Source organism: Artibeus jamaicensis, unplaced genomic scaffold (genome assembly GCF_021234435.1).
Source record: "Artibeus jamaicensis isolate MK-2021 breed Jamaican fruit bat unplaced genomic scaffold, CSHL_Jam_final scaffold_612, whole genome shotgun sequence".
NCBI classification, from domain to species: domain Eukaryota; kingdom Metazoa; phylum Chordata; class Mammalia; order Chiroptera; family Phyllostomidae; genus Artibeus; species Artibeus jamaicensis.
Genome location: NW_026522049.1, coordinates 11930591 through 11947665, shown reverse-complemented (window position 1 = coordinate 11947665; position 17075 = coordinate 11930591).

Here is a 17075-nt window from a genome sequence, read left to right as displayed (position 1 = left end):
GTCAGAAGCGCTGGGGGTCCGGGCAGCCCCGGTGTGAGACCTCCAGAGCTTCCCTGCCCCGCCCTGGGAGGAGACAGCCGCTCACGAGTCCCTCCCGACCCGGCGGCCCCAGCGGCTTCTCCACCTAATAGCTTCTCCGGGGTCCCTCCCAGTCCTTTTGTCTGCAATCTGCACCCGGGCGTCTATCCTGAACTCCCGCTCACTAGCTGAGTCTCAGTGTCCAGTGGGACTTGGCTTGCGGGGAGCTGGGGACACAGATGCCCCTCCCCATCTCCCTGCTGGAAACCCCTGCCCGTGGACATCACCTTTAATAGGGTGGGGTCCCAGAAGTGTCTCAGTGCCCGCTTTCCTCTCTCCAAAGGCAGTGCCAAGCAACTCAGCGCGGACAGAACAGGGCTCTCTGCAGCGCGGGCCTGCCACAGAGAGAGAGAGAGACATGGCGTTGCGGGTGGTGCTGGCAGCTAAATCGGACCTCCGTCCTTAGTTCGGCAAAGAAAGAATTCAGAGCCAAGAGCTCCAATTATAAGAGAAAGTTCATCTCGAAAGTCACAGAGGTGGTAGAAGCCAGCCAGCTGGGCCACGTGGGCTCAGGAAACCAGTTTCAGAAGCAGGAGAAGGGCCCTTGAAGCTTGGGGGAGGGAAGGGCCCAGGTGACGCACCTGGGTGGGGCCGGGGTGCCAGAAAGAAGAGGGGGAGAGAGACCTGCAGGCGAGCTCCCGGTGAGAGCAAGTTGGGTCCCTCTTCTTGAGGGTTTTAAAGGCTGGGCGTTCAGGGAAGGTCTTAGAGGATCATAGTAAACTACTCATCAGCTTTATGCTGTTCTGCCCAAATGAGAATCAGTCCCCACCCCCCATCCCCACCCCCGACTTCACCACCCTTGGGTGTGGTTAGTACAAACGGCACTGGCTGGATTTACACCATCCGGCCCCTGGTTCGGGATCCTGTCAATCATTCTCTCGTGTCCTTGGTCAGGGAAGAATTTCGCCATTTAGTGGGTGGCTGTAATCGCTGGGTTGTTTCACTCTTGTCTGTTTCCCTCTTGCATTTGTCCCGGCTCAGGGGGAACAGAAAGACCACGGAAGTGCGGGGACTGGCCGTCACCGTAGGGTGCCCAGACCAGTGCTCCAAGAAGCTGCCATTCCCTGCCCGGGCGCCTGGCCTGGTCACTGTTGACAGGGACTCCCTTTCAGGGCTCAATCTGGCCGCTGCCCAGCAGAGGGGGGGGGCGTGCTCACCGGGTCTCCCCACCAGAACAAGGCTGCACAACGGAGCTGGGTTACATGGGGTATAAGACCCGAGGGGGCTGCCGCCTCCTGTTCCCCACATCCCAGGGCCCTGCCGCCTCACCCAGCTCACCCACCAGCAGAACACATCTGGCTGGTGTGGCTCAGGGGATTGAGTGCCAGCCTGCGAAACAAAGAGTCGCCGGTTCAATTCCCAGTCAGGGCACATGCCTGGGTTGCGGGCCAGGTCCCCAGTAGGGGGCGCGTGAGAGGCAACCACACACTGATGTTTCTCTCCCTCTCTTTCTCCTTCCCTTCCCCTCTCTCTAAAAATAAATAAATACAATCTTTAAAAAAAGAAGAAGCCTGTTCCATCCAGCCCAGGGAGCGGGCCAGGAAAAAAGAAGAAAGAGAAACACCAGAATAATCCAGAGGGGCAGAATAAAAAATAAAAGAGAAGAAGATTCCATGAGTCTACCTTCAACCAATAAGAAGCAAAAAGGAAACGAAAAAGGGACAGAACGTGGAGGGAGGGCAATCAGCAACAAAATATGAGAAGAGAGTATTTCCAGTCTTCAAGAAACAGGAACCCTCAGGTGGAAAGGCCCCTGGAACACACACTGAGGGGACAACGGTCCTTACAAACATTGGCACGAGCCCCAGCAGGGGCCCTGCGTTGGCTGGAGCCTCCTCCGTTTGCCAAAGGTTGAGGGTTCGACCCCCCAGTCCGGGCGTGTACAGGGAGGGGCACGAAACTGTGAGATGTTTCTCACGTGGGTGTTTCTCTCTAAAAAAAAATCAGTTAAGCCCTGGCTGGTGTAGCTCAGTGGGTTGAGCGCGGGCCTGCGAACTAGACAATCGAGGTTCGATTCCCAGTCAGGGCACATACCTGGGTTGCAGGCTGGTTCCCTGCAGGGGATGCATGAAAGGCAACCATACATTGATGTTTCTCTCCCTCTCTCTTTCCCTTCCCCTCTAAAGATAAATAAATAAATTTTTTAAAAAAATCAGTTAAGACTTGGGTGAGGATAAAAAAAATATTTGCATGAACCTGCAAGACAACAGGGAATGAGAAAAGGTTGCAAGCTTTCAAAGGTGATTAAAAGTAAACTTCTGGCTGCCCAGGAGGGAGAACCGTAGAGACATCAGCCGTCCCGCCATCGGTAGGACGGACGTAGGGCCCTGGGGGAGTCACTCTGAACCCGGCTTTCTGTGCTTGGCTGAATCACCCAAGAAGTATGGGACAGAATAAAGACGTCGTCACACCTTCAAGGACTCAAACACATCCACGCAGCCTCAAGAACATAGCTCTCTTGAATGGTTACTTGAGGATGTGTTCCAGCAAAGCGAGAGAGAAAACTAAAAAAGAGAAAGACGAGGGTTTGGACTATAGACCGACCCTCCTGGGGCCGGCGAAGGGACGGCCAGGGAGGCAGCTGTGCAAACCCCAGGGAGCGAGGGGCTCGGTCTGGCAGCAGGAGGAGGTTTGGGGACCACGTGGTGGTAAAACTGAGCCTATTAGCTTGTTAATGAGAAGGAAGAAAGGCACAATGACAGAGAACAAATGTATATCATAAAACCACGTTTCACATATGAAGCCAAGGACAGTGAGGTATGACTTTCAGCTACTGATAGGGTGTAAAACCTGTCCCACCAACTGGAGCTTCATGCTGACAGTTCTTCTCCTGGAGTGGCCCGCAGAGAAGGAAGTGTCCCCTAGCCCGGGGCCTAGGTGACACGTCACCGTGGGTGTGCAGAGCCCCGCTGCGGTGGAGGGTCCCGCCACAGCACCGTGGGGACCCACCTTTCCTCCAGACCAAGTCTCCAGGCGTGAACCTTCACAGGGGACCTGCGGGACACCCCCCACCAGGGGAAGGCAGGTTAGAGGGACGGGAGTTAATGATTCACCTTCCCTATCAGGAAGCCGGTACATTTTGTCAGACGCTCATGAATCACAAAAATGGAAGGATGAACTAAATGAGGATTAAACTGAGGCGTAAGGGGGTGGGTAGCCCAGCTATTTAAAGACGGACGTGATAGAGAAAGGGGTGGGACTTGGGTGGGCATCAGAGCTGGGAGGGGGAGGAGATGCTATTTTATTAGTAGCCCTTTTAGTATTATTTGACTTTTTAACCTTGTTCCCATGTATTGCTGAGATTTCAAATTTCATTAAGTGTTAAAAATGAAACCAGAGATGCAGAATTCATTGCAAAGTCCTTGAACAGTATCACTCCACATAAAGCAGTCGACGTATCTGGCTGCTTCACTTTGTCCAGCATTTTCACTGGGTCTCTCTCGCCTCCTTTTACCACCATCACCAAATGTGTGCACAGTGTCCCCCGCTTAGTTTATGGTGGGCACCGCGGCTGCCTCCAGGAACCAGAACAGGAGACAGGGTCGCAGGTGTCATCGCTCCTTCAGAGGCTCTCTGCCCCCACCCCCTCCCCTCAGTCCAGGCGAGCTCTATTTTTATTTTTTGTCTTTGTCCAGGCTATGTCCCACCCAGTGGCCATGCTCTGGGACTCGCATCCTCTGGCAACACCCCTTTTTCGGGAGCAGAACTCTGAGCAGACGGGGACGGCCCACAGCCATCCCAGCATGCTGCAGACTGCCCAGATGGCTCCTGCGGCCACCTCGGTGGACCCTGTAAAATGATCGGGCATTATGTACCTACAGCAACTGCACAAAAAGCAAAACACCAGCCCTGTGGCTCCCACTCCCTAGCAGGGACAGGGGAAGCTCCTGGGCCCCCTCCTTCCTGGAGTGGGGGGTCTGTGCTGCCAGGTTCAGGCACCAGCGACCGGTCTTCCTACAGTAGGAATCCCTTGACCTTGACCGTGGCTGGGAGAGAGCTGCACGGCTCCCCGCTCTGGGCGTCCGGCATGGCCCTCCGTCCGCAGGCTGGTTATTGTCAGAAAGAGCAGGAGGCAGACTCGAGATGGGGCGTAGCTCCCACTCCCCGGAACCAGCATCCAGTACCTATTTTCCAAACGCAAGATCGGGCCGATGAGCAGCCCTCGGTGGCCGGTGCGCACGCCGATCCTCCTCTCAGCAGAGGCCTGTTGAATCTGCAGCCACGTGGATATTCACCGATTTGCACCCCTGGCTCATGGGGAATTAGTGCACTGGCTGCGTGTGACATTGGGAATAAATAACTGTGATGACGAGGACAGGGGAGGAGGCGCAGGCTCTGCCACCCAGCGCAGCCTCCCCAGGAAGACCGACTGCTTGAGTATTTCCTTCCTGGTCCATGGCTGGGGGGGTGGGGGGGTCTCTCGAGATCTCAGGAGCCCCCTGGTTCCTGAGGCCTGGCGGTCTGGACGCCAGGCCTGCCGACCGCGGCAGGAACACACGACCTCTGTGAAGCCTCAGCAGTGACCTCGGTCACACCGGCCACGCCCTGCTGTTTGTTTTTTTCCAGCAGTGTTTGAAGCCTCTGGGCCCCGTCCACACAACTGTTTGTGGGCGGGGATCCGTGTCGCCTGCCTGCTGGCCGGGGGCTTCCTAGTGATGCAGAAGCCACTCCCAGTTGGTGGATGGTGGCTGCCCCGGGGGAAACACTCTGAACAAGAAGGGCTCCAAGTCTCTGGGCACCAAAAAGATGTGGATTTGAAAGTGTGCGTTTGTGGGCGTGACCATTCACGTGTTTGTGGGCTCTAATGCACGCCCTCGCCACCATCTAGGGTAAGAAAACACACCTGTATCAGCAAGCACCTTCCATCAAGTGTGATGCCTTCTGGTGTTGTTACTAATCTGCATACTAATTTGCATTTCTGCATAGTAAAGACATGACCTGCTGCCCTGTCTGGGTGGCTCCGTGGGTTGGAGTGTCCCATAAAACGTCCAGGGTTTGATCTCTGGTCTCCAGGTACATATGGGAGGCAGCTGATGGATGTTTCTCTCTCTCTCTTTTCTCCTCCTTCCTCTCTCTCAAATCAATAAACGTATCCTTGAGTGAGAATTATTTTAAAAAAACAAATGCACACAAAAAAGACATAACCTCCCAGCATAGCAAAGGCCAGTGGAACATGCCCGACCATGAGTCCATTTCTCCCTATGAGTCCATTACATCAGCCAGGACTCTCACCCAGGGACTCCCAGCCTCAAGTCTCACTGGAAGGACAGGTCACCAGCCCCCCAAACAGGGCAATGAAGGTGGAATGGAAAGGGGAGGGGGACCCAAAATCAAAATAGGCCTCAAACAGAGAGAAAGGCAAACGAGACACGGTGCTCTTAGGGGTGGGGCAAAGAGGCAGGTCCTGGCTTTGTGTGGTAGCGCGCCTGAGGCCGGCGACCCCGCAGCCCCTCTGTGTCTTGGGGCCAAGGCCCTGGAAACCCTGGACAAAGAGAAGGAACCCGTGGCAGAGACCAACGGGTGAGGCTCCGGGGGAGTCAGGCCCCAGGCGTTGGGCTGACGCCAGCAGGAGCCCAGACTGAGCAGCCTCGGTGACAGGTTTCCTCTTGCTTGACAGCTCTGTGTTCCCTCCTGTCCCCGTGTCCCCGCCCCCCGCCCCCACACGGTGCCCAGCCAGGCTCCTGCTGTGTGGGGTCAGGTGCAAGCCTGCAGAGCCCCGGCCGGGAGGCAGGCGGCAGGGCCCAGCCAGCAGCCCCGCCGCCCACCCTCAGCCGTCACATGCCTGCCTGCCAGGCCGAGGCCCACAAGGCGGCTTTGTGCGGCAGCTGGCCGAGCTCTCACGTGTCTGGGGCAGCCCCGGCCGGCGGTGCCAGCCCTGGAGGCCAGAGATGCCAGGCTGGGGTGGGGGACGCGCCCCACCCAGCCCTCCGGGACCTGGGCCAGGCACTGTCCAGGAAACACCTGGACTGGGCTGGGACCAGGGGAGAGGGCGACCTTCCCCAGGGGCCTGGCCATCGGTCCCCCAGCTGGCAGGGCCTGCAGGTGGCCTGGCACGACCAGGCCACTTAGCCTGCTGCTGGACTCCCAACAAAGCCCCTGGGCTTGGGCAAAGCGAGAAAATGAGGGCAGCCCTGGCCTTGGTGGCTCAGTCTGTTGGAGTGTCTTCCTGCACACGGAAAGGTTGTGGGTTCGATTCCCGTCGGGGCACGTATGGGAGGCAGCTCCTAGATGGTTCTCTCTCACATCGATGTTCCTCTCTCTCTCCCTGTCTCTCAATCAAATCAATAGACGTATCGTCGAGTGAAAATTTGGAGAGAAAGAAAGAAAGAGGGAGAAAGATGGAAAGGGAGAGAAAGAGAGAGACAGCCAGGCCAATTTTTATAAAGCCAAATGTATTTTTGTAATATAATTTCTCTCAGATGTGAAAACATCCTGTTTAAATGAAAGGGTTGACAGAAGTCGTCTTTGTGACAATGCCCTTCATTCACAGAATGAAAAGCTGGCAACTCTATTTTCATCTCATAAACAGACTCAGGTGCGTCGCGTCTGAACGCTGACGCCGCAGTGCCGGCCGGGCCGGCCGGGCCTCGTCCGTGAGCAGCTGCTGGGCCGGGGAGGCCCTGGTGTGCGAAGCTGCAAAATTTCCAGCAGCTGGCTGTGGGGTTCAGTTGGAGGGCCCTGTGGCCCGGGGGCACTGTCCCCTCTGGACCAGAAAGAGCCTGGACTGAGGCTCTTCCCCTGGGACGGAGTCACCAAGCAAGGCAGGGCAGAGGTGACACGCTCGTCCCGCCTTCCTTGGCCTCCAGAACTCGGCCTGTGTGGGGCAAGGCCTGCGAGGGGAGCTGGAGTCGGGGACCCAGGTGTCGGCTGGGCCTTCGGGAGCACCCCCTGTGACCGGGGGCTGGGAGACCCATCCTCGGCTCTTCCCTGGGGCGCTGAGCAGGGTGCTGCTGGCCCCTGAGCAGCTGCCTGACGGTCCTTTTTCATTAGAACGTTGGGAGGAAGGGATCTCACAACCCAGCCTGGGTGTGAGAGAAACAGCTGTCCCTCCGCCAGGGGACACCTACCGTCCCCTGCCCAGTAGAGTGGCCGCCCTGCGTGGATGGGAAGGGACAGCCCACCTGCCACAGCCCCCCAGCTGTGGGGTCGTCCCGGGACCCTGCAGCCACGTGGGTCCACGGGGACTCAAGTGGGTCCACGGGGACTCAAGTGATCTCCGAGCCCATTGGGACACTCGATCAGGCCTGAAGCTGGTCCCCACGGACGGGGCCACCAGACAAAGTGCTTGTTATTGGCTGGAGTGTGTGGGGAACAAAGTGGGGCCACATCTGTGCTGGTTCTTTCCGTCAAACGTCGTCGGAGAAGGGATGCTCTCCGACGTGTTGGTCTCCTTGTCACATGGGATTTGCCTTACGTTTTAAGAAAGTATTTATTCCCCTGGCTGGTTTAGTGCAGTGGATTGAGCACGGGCCTGTGAAGCAAAGGGTCACCAGTTTGATTCCCAGTGAGGGCACATAACTGTGTTGTGAGCCAGGTCCCCAGTAGGGGGCGCATGGGAGGCAACCACACACTGATATTTCCCACTTTCTCCTTTCCTTTCCCTCTCTCTAAAAATAAGTAAATAAAATATTTTTTAAAGAATGCTTTTATTGATTTTAGAGAGAGCAGAAGGAGGGAGAGAGAGCGCGATTTGTTGTTCCACTTATTGATGCATTCATTGGTTGCTTCTTGCATGCGCCCTGAGTGGGGATCGAACCTGCAACCTTGGCATATCAGCTACCTCAGCTGGGAAGCCTCCAGCACCTGGTCCCTCCACAAGGACGAAGTCAGAGGCACAGAGCCCCTGAGGCCCTTAGGGTCTTGGAGGGAGGTGGGATCCGGTGGGGGGTAAAGAGGCAGGGAGAGGGAGGGGATTCTCTGGGACTGGCTGGGCATACTGCACTGTGAGGGTCCTGCTGAGCAGGGTGCTGAGCGCGCCCTCCGACAGAGCCGCCGAGGCCCAGGGAGGTGCAGAGCTCGTCCCGAAAGCCACAATGTGCCCACAGCGGGGCCCTGAAAGGCGGCGTCTGCGGTGGAAGAAACAATCTTTCAAACAGGTTCAACCTAAAATAGAGTCTAATATGTAAATGACAGCTGCTGGATTCCTCACAAGGTTTCTGCCGTTAGGCTGGGCCAGATCATCTGGGTTCCTACAGGGGTTTGTTTTTTTTTTTTTGAGTTTTGCATGAGGAAGAGACCACACCCCAAACTCTGCTGTGGCAGCTGGGCGCCCTGAGTCGGGCCCATGGGAATCACAGTGCCCAGGGGCAGGGGGCTGTGCCCACAGCCCAGAGCCCGCCCCTACCAGGCCCACCTGGCTGGGAGAGGGCTGCGGGGGTCTGATTCCGCCTGGGGGCGGGCACTGGGGCAGGTGGCTTCAGGCTCTCCCCCCACCCCCCCACCTCCCCTCGAGAAATCCCTCTTCGGGAGATAAAACCCTTCCTGTGGCGATTAGTGACCATTGGCTTTGCTGGCACAGGCGTCTGTGAAAGGCCCAGGAACATCCCGTTCACACCTCACACGTTTCTCCAAACTCCCTCCCCACAAACAACTGAGAGCGAGCGACACCCACGAGGGCATCTTACAAAACCACCCTGGAACAACAAACAACAAATAAAACAAAAAAGTGAAGCAAGAACATAAAGAATTTTTTAAAGAGGCGCCGCCTGCACAAAGGTCCCTGTACCCGCAATGTCACGTGGACGGTCTATGCTATTCCTCATACTCCTGTATTCATTTTTTAAAAGGTGCTTTAAAGTCGTCGCTGTTGATCTTGTGTGGGGCCCACCCTCCCCCCCACCCTCCCCACTTCCCTCCAGAACAGAGTTTTAGAACGAGGTGCAGAGGGCCCCAAGCTGGGTCCCTCCTCATGCCAGCCCCTGGAGCTCGTGTGAGTGGGGGCGGGGATGGGGGGGTGCGTGAGGTCCCAGGAGTGGGGGACAGATGCAGAGGGTCCTGACGAGGCTGATGGGCAGGTTTGGGGTGTTGCCGGGACAGGGAGAACTTCAGAAAGGTGGTGCAGACAGGAGCTCTTTGAGACCCTGCTACTCCAGAAGGACCTCAATATCCTGGCCTGCTCCTGACCCCTGTGTGACCGACAAGACCATTCTCAGGGGCAATGGAGCCCCTTGTGCCCTGGGCCGAAGGGGACAGAAGAGGCCTGCCTGCTGGACTGGGGTCACTGAAAACAGAGGTCAAAGGTCATCTGCTGCCCTTCCCAAGTAGGATCAGGCCTGGGAGGTGCTGAGTGAAGCTATACTGTCCCACAAGAGGTTGGCTTCAGGTCCGGGGGCAAGGCCAGGGCTCCAGGTGGTCCCTTCCTGGGGGGACAGCATGGTAAGAATGACGCTGCAACCAGTTTCAAAACTGGAAGGGCTGGGGTGGGGGTGGGGCTCGGAAAGCAGGTGGCGAGCAGCAGGTGAGGCTCACACCTGCGTTCCAGCGCAGGGCCCCGTGGACGGCAAGGCTGGGCAGCCCTCCTGCCCGAAGGAAATGCAATCCGCCTTCTTCATCTTCCCTGGTCATTATTTATTTATCGGGAAGGTGCTTCGGTGACAGAAATTCAGGGCTGCAGGTAGCCGTCCGTAATGAGGGCGAGAGGGGGCAGAGAAGGGATGAAGCTGTCCCTGTGCTGTGCCCGCTCCGAAGCATGTGAATGCCACCTTTTTCTCAGCCAATCTCTCCCACTGGGCACCAATATGTGGAGGTGCCCGGGGTCAGACACTCGTTTTACAGATGGGGAGACTGAGGCCCGGGAGTCCAACTGCCATGCCCACCTGCACACCCAGGGTTCCCAAGGTGCCCCCACCCCAAGGCTGCCCTGCTGGGGACCCACAGCCTCTTCCTTTGCTCTGGCCGACACCCACCTTCTGAAAAATTACAGCTGCCAGCTGTTGCCATGGTGACTGGCTGTGTTATTCCATCCCTGCCGAGCTGCGTGTCAAGGAGCCCCAGACGGTCCTTTTCTTTGGGACACAATCTCCACCTCCAGGTGTGTGACTGTGACAGCTGGCATTCTGGCCCCCGAACACCACTCTGCTCGGCACAGGCTCCCTGCGCCCTGGGGACCCCAGGTCCCTGAGATTCGGTCACATGGGGGCACTGACTTGGCTGTGCAGGAAGTGGTTCCGCCCTCTGCGCTCACTGCCGTGTAGTCAGTGCCCGGGACTGGTACACGAGAGCACCTTCATTCTGCTTTCCGCTGAACAGCGCTGTTGCATGAACAGACAGCCGTAACCTACTTAGCCAACGCCTGCAGATGCACACTGAGGCCACGTCCAGTCCTTACCGGCTACCGAGAAATCTGCGAAGAAGCACCTTCACTTGGTCCATGGGAGAATATTTACAGGATAAATTCCTAGAAGCGGTGTGACTGGGAAATGGGTGTTTGCACTTCTAAGTTTTACAGATGAGGAAATGGCGGCTCGGAGAAACTTGGGAATTTGCCAAATCCCTGTCCAGGCCAGTGTACAGTGGGGCCGGAAGGGTCCCGGTGTGTGTTGGTCTTGGGCACAGGCCTGTCCCTTTGGTCACACAGGCCCGGGAGCCCTTGGACGGGTCCTCAGCCACCAGCCAGTCTCCACCTGGAACCGGCCTCCACGCCTTGGGGCCTGGGCACACGCAGTCCCTCTGCCCGTGAGGCTGTTCTCCGCAGATGCGGTCTCCAGCCCCTGAGGCGCGGAGGGCCTCTCCTGGCTGCCTGCCTCATTCTTCCTGGTCAGTGGCACGATTTGAGGTGACATCTGTCGGCCTCTGGTTCTTTCCTCCGGTCCTGCCACCACCTGGCTGAACTGAGAGGCCCCCAGAGCCAGATCGAGGCTGGGCCTGCAGTGTGGCTGTGCTCGGGAAGGCCGGCCGGGCTGGGCACCGCCCAGCGTGGGAGGCGCTACACCATCTGCATCCCAAAAAAGGGTTAGCAGGCGAGGGCACCGTGCGGAGAACCGCCCCTTCATTTACATAACAAAGGCCATCACCCAAAGCCTCCAGGCCACCACTCCTGGTGGCTTTGTTGAGTCACAGTAATGCTCCCACAGGCTTTGAGAACTGTCCTTCAGGGCTGGTCAGCCCGAGCTCCAAAGCCACCCTGCCTGGCTGACAAAAGCCACATTGTGGGGTGGGTGGCAGCTGCCAGCATCTGCTCCCTGGGCTGCCCCCCAGGAACCTCGAGGCTCCACTATCAGGGGACTGATCTCACCCAGAACAGGACCAGGGGACAGACCGGACCTTCCCTGGTGAAAGGAGGTCTCCAGGTCACCTGGCGACTAACAGTGACCCTGAACTTGAAGAAGAAAACTGCTGTGGTACACGCCTCTGCCACGTGGTAGACACCATACCTACATGGAAACACTACGTTACTTGATGCTCCACCGACAATAGGTGTTTCCCACACTTTAAAAGTGGGGAGGCAGGCTCAGAGAGGTCCACTAGCCGGCCCGGGGTCACACAGCAGAGCCAAGGTTTGAAGGACTCGGCCCTCTTGGGTGCGCTCCTCTCAGCCGTCCCCACCCCCCACCCGAGGCTCCCACCTGTCCTTCCTGTCTCCCTTTCTGAGCTTCTCGACTTTGTCCCCCCACCCCCACCCTCACTCCTCCTTCCCTGTGCCATTCAGCTGCCGGGGTCAGCAAGCTCACCGCCCCCCGCATGTGACTCTCTGCCCTTATCCAGCCCCTTGGGGCCGCCTCTGCCACCGTACCCCGAGACCCCTTCAGTCCTGGTCGGGGCCCACAAACCCCCGTAACCCACCCGCTTCTGCACCCACCTCCCCTGCCCCGGGTGCTCTGCACGGCTCCCACCGAGCTCTGCTGCCCCAACTCTGCTCCAGGGGTCGTGTCCCACGTCCACCTGCATTTCGGGGGGACACTCAGTACTTACCCCGGAAGCCGCACCTCAGTGCCTACGGTCAGCGGGCGTCTGTGGCCCAAGATGCACTTCACTGCACTCCAAATAAGATGGTTACTGCGATTTGGGGAGAAACGGCAAACTCTGTGTGTGTCCCGTGGGCTGCAGATGCAAATGCACCCCCAAACCTGCAGGGAGGGGCCTGTGAGGCCTTGCTGATGCACCACGCAGGGGAGCCGCAGGGACAGGGCATCCCCTTGGGTGGAAAGAGCACCCCCAAAGGACCAGTTACCGCCCAGAGTCCCCTGGGGCCGGCAGACAGTGGCTGGAACCGGAAAACAGCTGTGTGCAAAGGGGTTCCCTCAGAGCCAGGGCCTGCTCCCGAGGGACACAGCCAGTCCGCGGAGACCCCCCTTCTCTCTCCGGTGATTCCCTGCTGGGGCTCCCCGCAGTCCCAAACCACCCAGAAACTGCGAAAGTCCAGGCAGGCTGTGATGCGCAGTGAGCGGAGTGGAGAGGGGACCCCGCGTGGCCAGGGCCGCCCCCGCGAAAGCCAGGCCCCAGCACAAACTAGAGGACAATGTCAAGGTCATGGGAAAGCTAACACCCATTAGCGGGGCTGGGGCCTGGGGGAAGAGAAATGGGTCACCTTGACCAACCTCTCAGTGACCTTGAAAATCCCATACCCAACCTGGGCTCCAACAGACCAACCAGCAACTTGCAGGGGAGAGCGCTGGGATACCTCAGAGTCAGGTGACAGGTGTGGCCTTCCGTACGCTCCACCCTCTGCCCCTCCCCCCAGGAAAACAAAACAAAACAAAACAAAAAAACCCACACTTTGCGCATGCTCGTTGGCTAGGTGTCTAACGGAACCTCATAGCATGACGGGAATTGGAACGAGTCTCCGACTGTCCCAGAGTGGCAAACACCTGAGTTAGCAGGGTCGGTCCATCATTTCATGATAGGGGTGGGGCACACGGGAACGTGCCCAACCCCGCTCCTTCCGAGAGCCTGTCGGGTGGTCCCCCGCCAGACCCCACGCCGGCCACGCAAAGGGCCGTGGCGGTTTCCAGGGGGAACTGTTTCTGGACTTTCAGGAAATGACTTCTGGCCCCAGATGGCGGCCTCTGGGCTGCGCGCGGGTTCCCTGCCGTGTGATTTAACACTAATTCCTTTTCAACTTTTCCCTTCCTTTTCCTCGGAGGAACACTTTTTTCTTTTTTCTCCGGAAATATCAGTAGCCAGGGCTGTGCTTCTCTCTGAGCTTCACATGGGAAGGAAGTTTCATACCAAGCGCCAAAACCAAACACCAGACCCAAAGGCCCCAGTGCCAAGAGGCTGGGGTAGAAAGAACCCATTCACACTGTGTCTGGAAAATGCTTCCCATCAACTACAAAATCGGGACTCAGGGCTACTGGCTCTCCCTTTATACACTGTTCTATGCAGAAGCCCAAAGCCCAGAAAGTCAGCTGAGCAGAAGGAGGGTGTGAGGGACAGATGGACGTCCCCCTGAAGGTGATGACGGACATCGTGTGCCCGCCTGAAGAGCTCCCCTGGCCATGAGTGGCGTGACTCGGCAGGGCGTTTCCAGCCTCCCTTTGGGTGATTTGATGATGCCCGACTGACATCCTGAGGGGCTCCCTTCAGTCCTAACAACAGTACTGCTTCATCAATACCGTATCAGCTAACCACCCCGCCGCACCTCCACTCTGTGCTAAATTCTACCTGCAAATAGCCGAGAATTCCAGGGAGTCTCAATCCACCTCCGACGCGATCCTTCCAATCCCATTATCTCGATTACTCATTAGTCTCCGGAGAGCCCTGCACAGTCCAATCTGGCTCTTATCTAATTGATTTGATAAATCCCCACATTAATTAGCTAGCTTCCTGTAGGCTGAGGGTGAGGCAACGTTGAGAGGCCAACGGGACTCGGACCTCAGACTCTGGATTCAGCACCTTTTTCTGCGTGGTCTCTGGGTCTGCCTGAGCTCAGGGTTCTCCTTGGGAACCTGAGGTGTGGCACCTTCTGGTGGGGCTTCCCCAGGGTGTCCCTGCGTCGGTGGAGGTCTGAAGGCTCCCCCAGGGGTATGTATGTCATGGGTGGTGGACAGCCAACCCTTGTGGGGGAGGGGATGCGCCGTAAAACAGACAATGATCGCCCAGAGCGGACAGTCCCCACAAAGCATCACAGAGGCGGGCAGGGTCCCCTGTCAGTTGTCTCATCTGGAGTGGCAGCCGTCTGCTCCATCCAGGCAGGAAAGGACCATCCATGGTCATGTCAACGTCCCTCCCTCATGTGATCGCCGCAGGCCCTCTCCAGTCTCTGGCTGGCACAGTCTCGGAAGCCTTTCTGACTTTAACCTTTTCCCGGCAGATGTGCATCAGATGTGAAGTCGGCTCTCATCATGTAGGGCTGGCGAGTGACCCCGCACGGAGGGCCACGGGGAGATGGACCCGGCGACAAAGTGCGCCGCCCTTGTCACAGGACGGAGAAGGGCTCACTCTCTTTGTTCACACTTGGAACCACCACCAGTGCCCGTGACGAGGGCTTCGATCAGAAGTCCACCCACATCCGGTTCTGCAACGCTCAGCAACCACCCGAGGGTCCAAGCCCTCCTTAGTGCGAATGGTTTTCTGTGCTATTGTGACTCAGTTAGGAGACAGGTAGAAGCAGGTGAGGGAGTCTGGGGGGGCTTCCAGGAACCCTGGGCCCAGAGCTGGTGCCCTGCAGCCTGGCTGCCACCAGGAGGCCAAGCCCAGAAAACAACACCAGAGAATAAAATACAACCTCCTTTTTTCCCCATCTCCTCCAACCCCTCGTAATAGTTAAAGTAGACTCCGTTCCAGTAACAAGTAGACCCTGATGGACTGTCGCTCACACACAGTGACTGTTTGGGGGCAGTGCTCTGGGCCAGATTTCTGGGTCCCGGGCTCTCTGGTTTGGTGGCTTCAACATCCCCAAGAGCTTTGTTGCCACGAGCACCCAGCTGGCAGACGGAGAAAGGGAACATTTAGGATAAACGACCCACTCCCTTAAAAGCCCACGGCTCCTTGGTTCATATTCCCAGGCTGGAAACTCAGTCACATGGTCACACCTAATGGCCAGCTATGCGGGAAGTGTGGTCAGCCATCACTATGGAAATGGGGGTGGACTTCATTGGTATCTGGGTCCATTCAGGCCACTATAAGAGAAGACCACAGACTGGGTGGCTTATAAACAACAGGCATTCATTTCTCACAGTTCTGGGGGCTGGAAGTTCAAGATCAAAGTGTCAGCTGACTCAGTGTCCAGCGAGGGCAGCTTCCTGCTTCACAGATGGCTGCGGTCTTCTTGCAGTCTCCTCACCTGACAGAAGGGGCCAGGAGCTCTGTGGGGTCCCCTTTATAATAAGGGTGCTAATCCCACTCATGAGGGCTGTAGCCTCCCCACCTAATTATCTGGTAACGCCCCCCTGCTAATAGTAAACACATTGCTCAGCCCCCTGGAGGGTACACATTCCTAATGCGCCCCCACTCCCACCCCAGTGCAGACAAGGAGGACGATGGATATGGAAGAATCTGCCAAGGGCGGAGAAGATCCCACAGGACAGTGGACTGGCCAGGACTTCTCAGGGAGCAGGACTGAAATTATTCCCGAACATTCTCACCCTGGCCGGTGTGGCTCACTTGGTTGGAGCATCCTCCTGTCTCATAGATGGAAAGGTCCCTGGTTTGATTCCTGGCCAGGAAACGTACCCAGGTTGTGGTTTGATCCCCAGTTGGGTCATAGACGAGAAGGGAACCGATCCGTATTCTCTCATACTGATGCTTCTCTCTCTCTCTCTCTCTCCCTCTCTCCCCGCCCCCTCTTTAAAGCAATGGGGGAAAAAAATGTCCTCAGGAAAAATGTCCTCAGGTGGGGATTAAAAAAAAAGAAGAAAGACTTTTTTTAAAAAAATGAGTATTCTCACTCCAGGACTGGAGACGATCCTGCCCAGCAGGATTTCAGGGTTGCTATGGCCACTCTGTGCCGGGGACCCTTCAGCCCTCCATCTCTGAATAGTAGCAACACAACATCTCTGTTACTCTGTGTCATCTCTGTGTTGCTCTGTTCCGACCACCCTCATGCCTGGGGGTGCGCAGTGGGGCCGGGGCCGGGGATGCAGACAACAGGCTTTAGGTCATCTGTCTCTAGACCAAGAACCACGGGAGGGTTAGGGCTGCGCAGAGGCCCGGAACCTGTCACCCTTCCCCAGCCTCTCTTTCACCTGTCTCTGATCCAGACTGCGCAGGTTCACAAGAGTGGGTCAGGCTCAATGGGGGAGGGGGAAGTGTGTTTTGTTTTGGGACCCAAACCTAAGTGACATCTCCGGATCAATACTTCCTCGTTCCCCCGCCAGGGCCACTGTCCCATTCCCAGGGGTGTCCCACCTGGCTAGGAATGTGGACCAATGCAAAACAGTAAAGTTACTTAAAACATGATGATTCTTTGTGATGATGTGTCACAATGTATTGAATGAGTGACCCAAGGTAACTCTTCTTCCAGTGTGGCCCAGAGAGACACCAAAAGGTTGGACGCCCCTGGTAGACAGAGGCGGCCGGCCCTGTCAGCCTGGGGGACTCCCTGTGGGCGGAAAAGCAACCACCGAGCTTTGCAGGATGTCTGTGTGCAGCCTGACCCAGCTCCTCCTGGATTCTGTCTAGTTCACCTTTTGGGGGGCGGGGGGTGTCTCTGCAGCTCCTGACCTGCCCGGCCTGGCCCCGTGGCTCTCGGCTGCCTCTCCCCTCCCTGCTGTGTGGCTCCCCTGCTTCCTGGACCACCCACCCGCCCTTTCTGGGTGAGTGTCTTCTTTTTGCCGAGGCATTATCTCTGGTAGCTTCCCACCATGAGGAAGGATTCGAGGAAGGTAAATTTTCTGACATCTTGTGGGTTTAGAAATACAGTTGACCCTGAACAACACAAGGGTAGGAGTGCTGACCACCTGCGCAGTTGATATTTAAAAAAAAATTTTTAATCCTCACCCAAGGACATGCTTAACGATTTTAGAAAGGGCGGAAGGAGTGGGAAGAGAGACAGGGAGAGAACCATCGATGTGAGACACGCCAATCCACTGCCTCTTGCACGTGCCCTGAACGGGACA